Raw genomic sequence first — 13,615 nt, forward strand, 5'->3', positions numbered from 1 at the left:
CCCTCGTCCCTGCCAAACGTATTTGTGACACAGGTAAAGGTTTTCTTCTAACATTAAGTCCAGTCATGTCTGACTCTGGGGGTTGGTGCTCATCTCCATTTCTAGGCCAAAGAGCTGGCATTGTCCATAGACACCTCCAAGGTCATGTGGTCGGCATGGATTGATGCACAATACATATTACTCCCACAGAAAAAGGCTACTTGAAAAAAAATGTAGTAACACTGTAAGTCAATACAGCCATATTTGTACAACTACTACTACTACTTTATTTTCAAACCCTGCCACCATCTCCCCAAAGGGACTTGGGGTGGCTTACATGGGACCAAATGTCCATAAGACAATAACCAAGCAATCCATCAAACAAAAACACAATTAAAATAAGAACATAATCAAATGAAGCATTTGTGCAGTTAAAAACAAAGTTAAATGGACATAAAAGTATAAACGATTAGAATTAAAACTCCATCCGATCAACACTCAAATCCAGAAACCAGACTACTAAAATGGGCATGGCCTGACTAACAAAAGAGCTGGGTATGGGAAAGTGCAACAGCAAATTATAGGGTTGTGGAGTTGGGCAGGGTAAAGACAGTAACACCCAATCTGGTTAACTAGGTACTTGGCATTTATAATTGGGACTAATCATTCTTGAATGCTTGCTGAAACATCCAAGTTTCAACACTTGTGCCAAGATACACCTGAATATATTCTAAAATAAACCCCTGTTTGATGGTCTCACAAGGAGGCTTCTCCTGGCCACATCACACTAGTACTGAATTAATCAATGCCAGCACTGAATGTGTCAATATTACTGATTTTACTCCTGGGACACAACTATCACCCCAGGCAAATTCTATCATTTCCAGTATGTGGCCCTGCATTTGGTAAACAGTACATTGCAGCTAGGAAATCACATTGATAGGAAATGTCACCTTTGGGGCAAGATGGATCACCTTAAAGCTTCTGTGATGTCTTTCGTAACAGAGTATTTGTCTGAGATATTAACTACCTTTTCCTTAGTCCAAATATTGGATAATGTCTCTCAGAAAGCCCAGATAGACACTAGTTGTTTATAAGTCTAAGAAAATATCTTGAAGGTTTTGTTTTTTTTAAAAAATGCTTTTAAAAATAAGCCAGATTCAAAGGATTCTAATTTTTTGGGAATAGGGTGTACATGAACAAAAAGCCTCCCCCCTCCTCCTTGAAAGCACTGCCTAACAGAGTCTTTTCTCCTTTTAGCTAGAATCACTCTCACAGGGTCCTAGAATCTGGGATTTTGGCCAGATAATCTATTTCACTCTTTCTCAAAGTCCTCATTCTGGCAGAAAGAAACTTGTATGGTCTGTCCTCCTTGGTTTTGTACTTTTCCCAGTCCTACAGGACCATGGAGAGGTCACTTTTGACATCCTGTAAGTGTCTTTGCTCAGGGTCTACTTTCCCAGCACATTGCAACTTCTCAAAATTACCCCTCTTCCTCTAGTGTGTGAAAGTATTATATCATACTCACTTCTCCCTCCTCTTAGCATCTCCTACAGCTTTGCATTGCTTAATTCCAAACACTGGCAGCCTTGAAAGTTGGCTCTCTTTGAGTTGGCATTTAAACAGAAAGTTTTTAAACAACAGGCCAAGGGGCCCTGCCTTGAACTGGGAATTGTTTTTAGTTTTTAAATTATTTTAATAGTATTTTAGTTGGTGCATTTCAGTTTAATGCCATTTTCATATTTTGCTGTTGTACGTTTTTAATTGTAATGTTTTAAAGTGTGAGGTGCTTTGGGTCTCAACTCTCTGAAAAAAGTGGGTTAAAATAACAATAATAAACATTTCCCTGTCTTAAAGCAACTGTGTTCTTACACATACTATCTGTTATTTTTGAAGCTGTGCCACAATATTTGCTCTTCCCCAGTGCAACTGTTGTGCCCTTTTAGGGAGTTTTGCATGAACATGGATTGTTGACTCCAATTTACTTACGGCATGTTATTAACCAATGTCACAAAATCCAAGATAGACAAGTGCATACTATTTAGAAGAGTGGTTCCCAACCTTTGGGCCTCCAGGTGTTCTAGACTTCAGCTCCCACAGTTCCTAACAGCTGGTATGCTGGCTGGGATTTCTGGGAGTTGAAGTCCAAAATACTTGGAGGCCCAAAGGTTTGGAACCACTGATTTAGAACATGAGAAAGTTAATTCATGTGATCTACAACAATACCTGGTAACAACATAAGTGAGTAAGTGTTATTCTTCTTATATTTACAGTTTTGACACCTGTTTGATTTCCCCAAAACATCATTTTGAGATAGAGGGCCTGATTTTAACCTCCCTGAGTCCCTTTGGAGAGATAGGGTAGGTTATAAATAAAGTATTATTACTATTATTATTCAGTGCAATGGACATATCTTACAAGGAGACCAAAAGCTGTGCATTTCCTCCTTGCTTTAAAAAAAACAACAACTGTGCACTACTCAGATGTACAAGGCTTTCTTTGAAGCTTTGCTGGACCCATAGTTTCCAGAATGCCAAGATGCTAAAAGAACGTGATATCATTCCAGAGGAAGGAGATGAAGCTGAGTTTGAGGAAGTCAACTGGCAGGAAGCTATATAAAAAGCTTTGCAAACATCTTAATTCAGGGCTTTAAAAAGTTCTACAATTAAGAGGTAAAGGAAAACTGATTGGCACACAGTGACTAAGATAGATGCCTATCTTTGAAATTCTGGAGAAATATATTTTTACTTCCTGATTTTTGAGTTTTATCCCTTGCCAATTCAACTAATGGTCAAAAAATAACCTTTTGGTCTAGCCATCGTTGTCAGCACAGAATAACTTCCTGTGAGCTATGGCTTATATGGACATTGTAGGTCCCAAATTTATTTCTGTGTGAATGCATCACTAGTAACTGTCTAAATCAATCATAGGAACTTGACATTTGAGAGTACTGCTGTACTCTGACTGAATGCATGAGTGGAAAAAGATAGCAACACCTTTATTTTGATGCTTTTCAAAACCCTTATAGAAATTGCATTGTCTGGTGTGCTACAATCAAAATGGCAGTTATATTTTGGATCTACCCAAATTTACTACAGGCTGTTTATGAAACTGTAACCCTTCAATAAAGATGAATGGATGTTAATACCAATGAATAATGCACGGTTTAGAGTAGCTAGCTTACTTTAAAAAAAAATCAGTGTGTTTATTTTTGTGTCTTCTATATAGAAGGTTTCCACTTTTCCCTACTTTCTATTTAAATTTCTATTTAAACACTTCCATTTAAAAAAATTAAAGGGCCCACATTTGTTAAAGTGAGCCTTTGAAAAAAAGCAGTAAGCTTAAATATAACAGCAATAAAGCATGTATATATTTTCAGGACATTTGATACCTTACCATAAAGAAATGAGAGTATTGAAAGATAATGTTCACAGAGACTGAGTGAAGTGACTTTTCTAGAAAGGATATTGCAAAGACTGGCTGTGTTACTGGGGTAGACCCTCTTGCAACACATTTTTTGACATAGTGCACAGGAGATTTCAACATTTGGACAGGCTCAGATGGTAGAATATGATCTTCGTAATATCCTTCAGGTATCCAGATTCCAGGTCATGCAAATGTTAAAGGTAATAAAGAACCTTCGAATTTGTCCTGGAAATGGACTAGAAACCAATGTGGGTTCTCCTGATAAGGGTGATACATGTTTCCAATCATTCAAATCAACAACGTGATCACATTATTATTTTTCAGATATTCAAAGACTGCCTTACAGAGACCATATTGCAGTGATTATATAATTTTGTCTTAAGTGTTCCAGGCATTTTGAATGGCATCTAGAATACTGTGTCCTATTCTGGGCACCACAATTGAAGAGAGATGTTGACAAGCTGGAATGTGTCCAGAGGAGGGCAACTAAAATGATCACGGTTTGGAGAACAAGCCCCATGAGCAGCTCAAAGAGCTGGGCATGTTTAGCCTGAAGAAGAGAAGGCTGAGAGCAGACATGATAGCCATATATAAATATGTGAGAGGATGTCATAGGAAGAAGGGAGCAAGCTTGTTTTCTGTTACCCTGGAGACTAGGACGCGGAACAATGGCTTCAAACTACAAGAAAGGAGATTCCATCTGAACATTAGGAAGAACTTCCTGACTGTGAGAGCTGTTCAGCAGTGGAACTCTGTGTCTTGGAGTGTGGTGGAGGCTCCTTCTTTGGAGGCTTTTAAACAAAGTTGAAGTACTTTGGCCACATCATGAGGAGACAGGAAAGCCTAGAGAAGACAATTATGCTGGGGAAAGTGGAAGGCAAAAGGAAGAGGGGCCGACCAAGGGCAAGATGGATGGATGGCATCCTTGAAGTGACTGGACTGACCTTGAGGGAGCTGGGGGTGGTAACGGCCGACAGGGAGCTCTGGCGTAGGCTGGTCCATGAGGTCACGAAGAGTCGGAGACGACTGAACGAATGAACAACAACAACAAACAGAGGCTGGGTGGCCATCTGTTAGGGGTGCTTTGAATGAGATTTTCCTGCTTTTTGGCTGGTGGTTGGACTGGATGGCCCATGAGGTCTCTTCCAACTCTATGATTCTATCTCTTATCATACAAGACAATGTATTTTTGAAATCAAAAGACTTTCAACAAGAAGTAGCCAACACCAATGGTTGCCCACTGCTGCCTCCTACAGCCTCTTGCTCTAGATGTTGCTGTCTATTTACCTGCTCTTTCCAAGCATGCCAAATGTAAGAAGATGAAGCAGCAGCATCCATTTGCATTCCATCAGGATCAGAGCTTTGCTTACATATGACTGGATGGGGGTTGCTATTTTCGCCCAAACAACTATTGATGACAACCCAAGTTACAAGCCAATGCTGCCCAGGGTTCATATTCCACACTTCCATACTCCAATTGTGTTACACTTCAACCCAGCTGTGAAATCTGGCAGTCTCCTTCAAACTGGTTTTCATTAACCTCTCTGATTGTGAAACTGCTGTTCTTAGGGAACACGCTGAGAAAAACAGCGGTCTCTTTCAACAGAATTCCACAGCACCTTAAGTCACTGAGTGGAGGGATTGAAAATGTTATCTTGTACCCCAATGCTATGGTGCATAAGAAGAATGATGCTGGGTTAGACCAAAGCCCTGTCTAGTCTAACATTCTGTTCACATAATGTTCAATCAGTTGCCAATGGGAAGACTAGCAGTAGGAGATGAGTGCTTATCAAAATGACATATGTACCTTCATTTTATATTTCCCAGAATTATTATACAGAGGCACGCTGCTTTAGATCCTAAAATGATATATACTTTTCTGGATTAGTGTCCATTGATGACCCTCTCCTGCATGAATTTATCTAATCCTTTTTAAAGCCCTTCAGCACAGGAGTAATCACTATATCTTGTTGCAGTGAGTTCTACCTTAATTATATGTTGCTGTGAGATATCTGAAGGGCTGTATTTTCCCTTATAAGCTGTAAGATCTGAAGGAAAGATACTTATGTCAATCCTATCACACCCACAGGCACATTTAGGGGAAACTGGAGAGGGCCTTTGCATATTCAGAGCTGAGTCCACTCTGTACAACAGACATCAGTGCACAGTGGATGTAAATAGGGTTGGCTCAAGCACATGGTCCTCCTGGATCTAGGCATCAACCAACTTGCCTCTTGATTGATGAGCCACTTATTCTGGCCCACTGTTGGAAATCTTGGGATGACAGAAAAAGTACCAAATGCGCAGAAGCCCCCATCGCAGTCCTCTTTTGCCACCATCAGTTGCTGGAAAGGTGTCAGCACCCAAATCAGACCAGGTGCACCTCCCCCTCCCTGAGTTTCATAAGAGAGATACATCCCCTTACAGTGCCAACATCCAAGCAGTACTGATTATAGTGTTCTGGATCCAAGAGCCATAACAACCAACTCCCCCGCCCCCCCCCCCCCCCCGCCCCCAATTTTGACAATATAGAAACAACGCTTCAGCAAACTTCAAAGTTACAACACAAGATCTATCACAACAAAGGCTGAGTAGTGAGATGATGGCTAGAAGACAACTTCCAAGAGTGCACTTAAGCAGGAGTCTATATGCCCTTTTCCCAACAGGGAAGCATTCCCCTGGCCCCTCGTCAACATGTTAGACAATAAACTCATTGAGTGATGGTTTTTGTCTTTTCTCAGTAATGTTAGAGTTATTTACTGTTAAATGATAAACAACGGCTTACAAAGACGGTAAATAGGGTAGAAATGTTTCCTCTCTCCCTTTCTAGCGAGCAATGTCCCCAGGATTCTGATGCAGCTGCATCTCTCACTCGCTTCGTTGTCTTGTGTACCTCTTCCCTTCCTTAATTAAGAATTGTGTTGTGCAACTAGCATAGCATTGGGTTCCAGCTATCATACTTTTGCCTGGTTTTCTTGCATTTCTGTTTATTCTGCAAGCCCCCTTGAGTTCCCCTCTTTGAGGGGAAAAGTGGAATACAAATAACATGACTGATTGATGAATTGTGTAAAGTATTTTATTTCATCTGCCCTGAAAGAATTGAAGGTAAAGCTGCTGTTGCATATACTAACAATGGTTTTATCCCCCTCTTGGGTCACTGTCACAGGGAGTAGCAGAGAAAAGAGTTACAAAATGTGGTCCAAATGAGCTACCCCGCCCTTTAAATGCACAGATGGTTTTGATCCAAGAATATTTTTAGCAACAGTAAACACCATCTGTGTTCATAAAATATAACCATATCACATCTCAGATTTAAAGAAGTTGGGCTACAATTTGATACGATCCTAGCCTTTGGAATCCTCTAGTTCTAAGAAGTTTTAATGGATTTAGTAGCTACAAGGACCTCCAATGACACAATGGGTTAAACCCTTGTGCTGGCAGGTCAGCAGTTTGAATCTGGGGAGAGTGGGTTGAGCTCCCACTGTCAGCACCAGCTCCTCATGCAGGGACATGAAAGAATCATAGAATCATAGTGTTGAAAGAGATTTCATGGGCCATCCAGTCCAACCCCCTGCCAAGAAGCAGGAAAATCTCATTCAAAGCACCCCTAACAGATGGCCATCCAGCCTCTGTTTAAAAGCCTCCAAAGAAGGAGCCTCCACCACAATCCAAGACAGAGAGTTCCACTGCTGAACAGCTCTGACAGTCAGGAAGTTCTTCCTCATGTTCAGATGGAATCTCCTCTCTTGTAGTTTGAAGCCATTGTTCCGCGTCCTATTCTCCAAGGAAGCAGGAAACAACCTTGCTCCCTCCTCCCTGTGACTTCCTCTCACATATTTATACATGGTTATCATGTCTGCTCTCAGCCTTCTCTTCTTCAGGCTAAACATGCCCAGCTCTTTAAGCCGCTCCTCATAGGGCTTGTTCTCCAGACCCTTGATCATTTTAGTTGCCCTCCTTTGGACACATTCCAGCTTGTCAATATCTCTCTTCAATTTTGGTGCCCAGAATTGGACACAATATTCCAGGTGTGGTCTAACCAAGACAGAATAGAGGGGTAGCATTACTTCCCTAGATCTAGACACTATGCTCCTATTGATGCAGGCCAAAATCCCATTGGCTTTTTTTGCCACCACATCACATTGTTGGCTTATGTTTAACTTGCTGTCTACGAGGACTCCAAGATCTTTTTCACATGTACTGCTCTTGAGCCAGGTGTCCCCCATTCTGTATCTTTGGGTTTCGTTTTTTCTGCCTTTTTCTGTTTTTCAGCAGTTTTTTTTTTTTTTGTCGTGTCAGAAGTGACTCCTGGTGTAAGAGAATTGGCCGTCTGCAAGGACATTGCTCAGGGAACACCTGGATGATTTGATGTTTTTATCATCCTTGTGGGAGGCTTCTCTCATGTCCCCGCATGAGGAGCTGGAGCTGATAGAGGGAGCTCATCTGTCTCTCCCCGGATTCGAACCTGCGACCTGTTGGTCTTCAGTCCTGCTGGCACAGGGCTTTAACCCACTGCGCCACCGGGGGCTCAATTTTCAGCAGTGATAAACAGATGTATAAAGGCTTCAGAACCCTCCAGCATCGTAAAGCTGTTGTTGCATATACTAACTGTGGTATGAGGCATTTGTTAACATGCTGACTTTTAAGCACAGATTTAGGAATAAATATGAACTGAATTAATAGCCCGAGTTGCTTGACTTTACTATGGTTTGAAGCTGTTTTATATACCCAACACTGAAGGTGAGAGAGGGCTCTCCCTCACACCAGAAGCGACTTGCCATTTCTCTAGTGCTCTTGATACACAAAAAAGTAGTAAATCTATGCACACACTCCAGGAAGTCCCATTCAAGTCAATGTCTGGGGCCCCTTCCACACAGCTGAATAAAACCCCACCTTATCTGCTTTGAACTGGAATATATGGCAATGTGAACTCAGATAAGCCAGTTCAAAGCAGATATTGTGGGATTTTCTGCCTTGATATTCTGGTTTATATGGCTGTGTGGAAGGGCCCTGAATAGAGCTGCAATGGAACATGCTGTGAAATGGTTAACTGTGTATTAAAACCTTGATTCAGAAGAGTCGTGGTAGGCAAAGCCCAGTTCACCAAGTGTTGTTGGACTGACCCTCACATCAACCCTCACCAGCAAAACCAATGCTAGGGACTGTTGGGAGTTGGAATCCAGTATCATCTGGAGGCAACTTCTAAATCAGTGGTTCTCAACCTGTGGGTCCCCAGGTGTTTTACCCTAACCCTCAGAAATCCCAGTCAATTTACCAGCTGTTAGGATTTCTGGGAATTGAAGACCAAATCATCTGGGGACCCACAGGTTGAGAATCACTGCTCTAAATGACCACTTTGCGACCCCAGTTTCAAGATCAAGCCTTTAGTGCCGGAGGAGACAGTTGAATAGACTGCTAATGTTACAATTTCTTTTGTGTTTGTGCAAATGAAACAATCATGGGAATGATTAGGCCATACTAGGCATATTGGGAAGAAGCTGGGCTTTTTACATCTTCAAAGTATCCAAAGTTGCTTTTTCAAGGATAGCATGGGAACTTTTTTAAATTATGCAGACGAACTGATGATGTGAGGGACAGAAAGGTCTTGCCCTGAATTTTGTGGCTCTGGCACTTTGCAAGAAACTTCTTCTTTTGCTTCCCTGTTGCTACTCCATACACTCATGTGGAGCAATACTTGCTATTTGCATTTCCTGAAGGGTTTCCAAAAGAACTTCTTCCAAGCTTGCATTTTATTATTGATGCATAAATTATCCCTCCAGCTTGATTAGGCTGCCTAAAAAGTGACGATATGGAACCTGAAAGTTCTGCTGGGAATAGTCCCTGCCATTTGTGATCTCCTTGAAGACTGTAAGGTGAAGGGTGAAGCTGACCAATTGGCTCCTTTTTGTGCTGTAAATGCTTTAAAACTCCTTGGGTGAATACTCCAGACCTTACTTTCCTGGGTGGATATGCCCTGCTGAACATAATGGAATTTATCATTTCAAAGGAATCTTCCATAGGGCAGCACTGTCCATTTATTTTTTTCCTTCATGCTGTCAGTGGAGATCTCTTATGCTGTAGCAAGTGACAGATGTATTCTAGCCCATACTATTATGTAGTAGTAGTAGTAGTAGTAGTAACAATAAAAACAACAATAATAGTAATAAATTATATTTCTTACCCACCTCTCCTCAAGACTGGAAATAGTTAAAATACATAGATAAAAACATAAAACCATTAAATCATTAATGTTAAAACACATAGACATAAGATTAAAACATATTAAAATATTCTATATCAGTAAAATGCCAGTTTAAATTCATAATTTCAAATTGACTGGGTAGGCCTGCTGGGAGAGATATGCCTTTAATTCTCTTTTAAATTCAGATGGTTTGTATAGCTATCAAATCTCTTCTGGCAGGTCATCCCACAGTCCTGGCACAGCTGATGAAAGTGTCCTTTGGCTGACAGTTGCCAACCGAGTTCAGATCAGAACCTGGGAAAGCAACATTTTGGACTGCAGCTCCCGGAATGCCCTATCTTTCTTCTCCATCTGTTCATCAGATCCAATAGAAGGGGTTTTGGTTTCAGTTGAAGTTTAAATTTCAAAATCCCTTTCATCAGGCAGTAGCCTTCCAGATGTTTTAACTATAACTCCCATCAGCCCCACCTGGCATTGCTCATGGTAATGTAAAATGCATACCAAACATTCCTGCGCCTGTTGTAGAGTCAGGTTACAAAATAACCTAATGTCATTAATAGTTACTAACAAGAAGGCTACTGATAAAGGCTCTGCAAACTAAGCTCTGGTCATTTCTATGATCCCATAGCTCTAAGTAAATCCCATTATATTCATTGGGGTGTTAAGTGAATTCAGCATATGCAAGAACCACAGGTTCAGAGGCCAGGTGTGTCCAGCTTTCCAGAAGGCAGAATGAGACACAGATGGGTTGAAAGCAAAATCAGAGGTTTTGTTCTTAATGGCCAGAGAGGATATCAGCAGAGATAGCCCTCCAAAGAAGTGATATGCTGTCACAGGGAATACATAACATATTTATTCATTTTGTCAGTATTGAAGAAACCCGCACCAGCTCCTGATTGGTCCAAAAATTGTCCAGCTAGGATCCATGCCCTGACTGACTCAGGACTCCATCCAACATCACCACTAGTTGGCTCTTTATGGTGGCAGGAAATTCAATAAATTGTCACTGGAGCATATGAATTGTCAGTCCATTTATTGATCTGCTTCTGAGAAGGCCGCAATCGGAAAGGAATGCAGTGTTGCATTGGGATATTAGTCCATGATGAGTCCATGTGGCTCCAGTGAACACAATGGGGTTAGTCCAAAGTACACAATGGGTGCTTGAGGATGATGATCATTTTAACAGCTGAGGCTGGCTTGGGGCATAGGTGAAGGATCTTCCCAATGCTATCAATGGGGAGCAGGAAACAAACCCAGGAACTCTCATGCAAATGCATTGAGTGTTTCCCCTGTGCCTCCCAGTTCATTGTGAGGAGATCATGGAAATTAAAGGAAGGGGTCTGGGTGTGTTTTGACAGCATTCCAGAGGCAATTCCTAACAAAGGTTACTATGAGACAAGGCCACACATGCTCACTATTGTCTCTGGTGGAGCCATATCCCATATCTTATATACTTTTATACATTTCATAATTTGGAGGTCCGATTTCTCAATATCAGGGGTCTACTCTCAGGTGAAGGTGTATAGAATAGAATAGGAGCCTTGATCTCTTGACTAATGTTTATATCTATTCACTCAGGAAGATATTCAGTGATCTAAACATGTAATTAAAGGCTATTGCCAAGGATATGGGAAGAAGTGGGCCTTATATGATAAATACCTGATGGGTTTCCTCTCTTATCTTCTCCCCATTTTCTGCTCTGCAGCAGAGTGAGACATGAGAAACAATAATTACAACAAGAGCAAGCAGCGTGTGGCTGACGTCCAGCAGGATTGTATTTCTGACTTTCCAAGTATCCTCTCTGTTGCTATGAGAAATGATAAGCTTACATGCTGAGAGAACCAAAAGAATAGCATAGCAAGCAAAGATATTAGATATCCCCTGTGAGGGGGAAAGAGTCACACTTAAAGCATTTTTGCCACATATCTTTCAAAATTCTTGTCTTCATTTTTGAGGTTTATTGTATTTCAAGTAGGAAAATAATATGTTTCACTGAACTGGCTTCTTGAAAGTAACTTCAGCGTATTGTTATCAAGTTTTTTAGCTGTAGGAAGAGTTCTGTCCATCTGCCTGATCCAAGAGAAAGAAAGATTGAATGGGGATCTCATTCACAGGAACAGAAGGTTGACTGAAGGAGTGCAAGTAATGAAATTAATTAAAACTAGCTGAACCTGCCATGCGTTGCTGTGGCCAACCTTCCCTCCCTCTTTTTCTCCTCCTTTCTCTCCTTCCTTCCTTCCTTCCTTCCTTCCTTCCTTCCTTCCTTCCCTCTTTCCTTCTTTTCTTCCCTTTTTTCTTTCCTTCTCTCCATCCTTCCTTCCTTCTCTTCCTTTTCCCTTCCTTCCCCACTTTTCTTTCCCTTCCCCTTTCTTCTCTACCTATTCTTGGACTGCAACTCTTAGCTGTCCTCCTGATCAATCTATCTACCTACCTATCGCTATCTATCTAAACTATCTATTTTATCTATCTGGAGGATTGCTGGGAGTTGCAGTCCAGGAATAGGAAATTGGAAATATGCAGGGATTGGGATACTCTCACAGAAATCCAAGGACAAGAAAGCGTGCATCCTGGAAGCAGGACATTTGGCTCATTCTCCTCTCCTAAAGGGCCTGGTCTAGGGGATGCTTGGAGCGGTAGTCCAGAAGAGAGTGAGGATATGCTATTGTGTGATTTGTTTGCCAGGGGAGTCGTTTTGCGCATTTCTTTTATTGGCCTTTAAAGTCTCTTCTGTGTTTTACAGTGTTTTATGATAGATGGTAACTTGTTGACCTGATAGGTGTATTGTGTCCAAATTTTGTGTCAGTTCATCCAGTAGTTTTTGACTTATGTTAATCCCATAAACGAACATTACATTTTTATTTATATATGTTCGTTTATGAATTCCTCTTCTTAGCAATGTATGTGTGTAATGGCATTCCCCAAAAGTAATGTTGCAAATGGGAAATTATATTATTTCACTGCTGTAAGGGACAGTGTGTTTCTGCTGCTCTGAAAAGATAGCTTTAAAGGGAATTTAAACATTTTTCTAAGCATTTTGAGAAACATTTTTATGCCATTCTCTTACAAATTCCTAAGTTTATTGGTCTCGGAAAGGTAATGAATAATACTTTAGCATTTTTTTTTGACAATGCAATAAGAAGCAACATTAATGAAGAACTTCTGAAACAGCCTAACAAGAAACAGAAACAAAATCATTTAAAAATGCCTTTCCCAAGCTCTGTGTAGGAAAGGAAGGAATTGTGTTCATTATATGAATTTTCAAGCTGTTGCCTGTTTATGTTGTGGGCACTTAAAATCAAAGGTTCTGTTCCTTTACAATTAGTAAATGTTCAGACATTTGAAATATACCTTTAAGGAGTTAAAGCTGCTGTACAAGTGTTACTACAATTATTGCCTTTTGCAAGTAATTATTTCCATTTTCTAATTCAGAGTGCAATAATAAATATTGTTACATTTGCTTAATCAGAGTGATTTATGGACTCCAACAGTAAAGCAAACATGTTGCCATTTGTTTATTCCCAAATATGTGTATGTAAAATACCATATAAATGGATAGGATATTTGTAATATCTTCCAGTTGAAAATAAGAATGGCATATTTGCAATTCTTAAAGTTCAGTGTTAACTTGGCATAGTTGGAGCTTCTGCAGCCAATGAGAGCAGTCTTTAGATTTATTTATGTATTTACTGTACTTATACCCACCCTTCTCACCCCAGAAGGGGGACTCAGGGCGGCTAACAAACTATGGTAATGATTCAATGCCAGATTCAGAAAATAACCGTTGCAGTAAACACAATATTATAGAACTGTAAGAACATATACCTATCAATCAAAGGTATCAAAGGTCTAGCACCAACTTAGCTTTATAAACATTAAACCAATTGCTTTCGCCTTTCTTATACAGGTTCTGTCATATTTATGAGTCATATTAATCCCTAAAGGCTTGCTTAAATAGACAGGTCTTAAGATTTTTCCTGAAGCTTAAGAGTGAGGGGGCTGTTCTGATGT

This window comes from Anolis sagrei, chromosome 1 (genome assembly GCF_037176765.1).
Source record: "Anolis sagrei isolate rAnoSag1 chromosome 1, rAnoSag1.mat, whole genome shotgun sequence".
NCBI lineage: Eukaryota > Metazoa > Chordata > Lepidosauria > Squamata > Dactyloidae > Anolis > Anolis sagrei.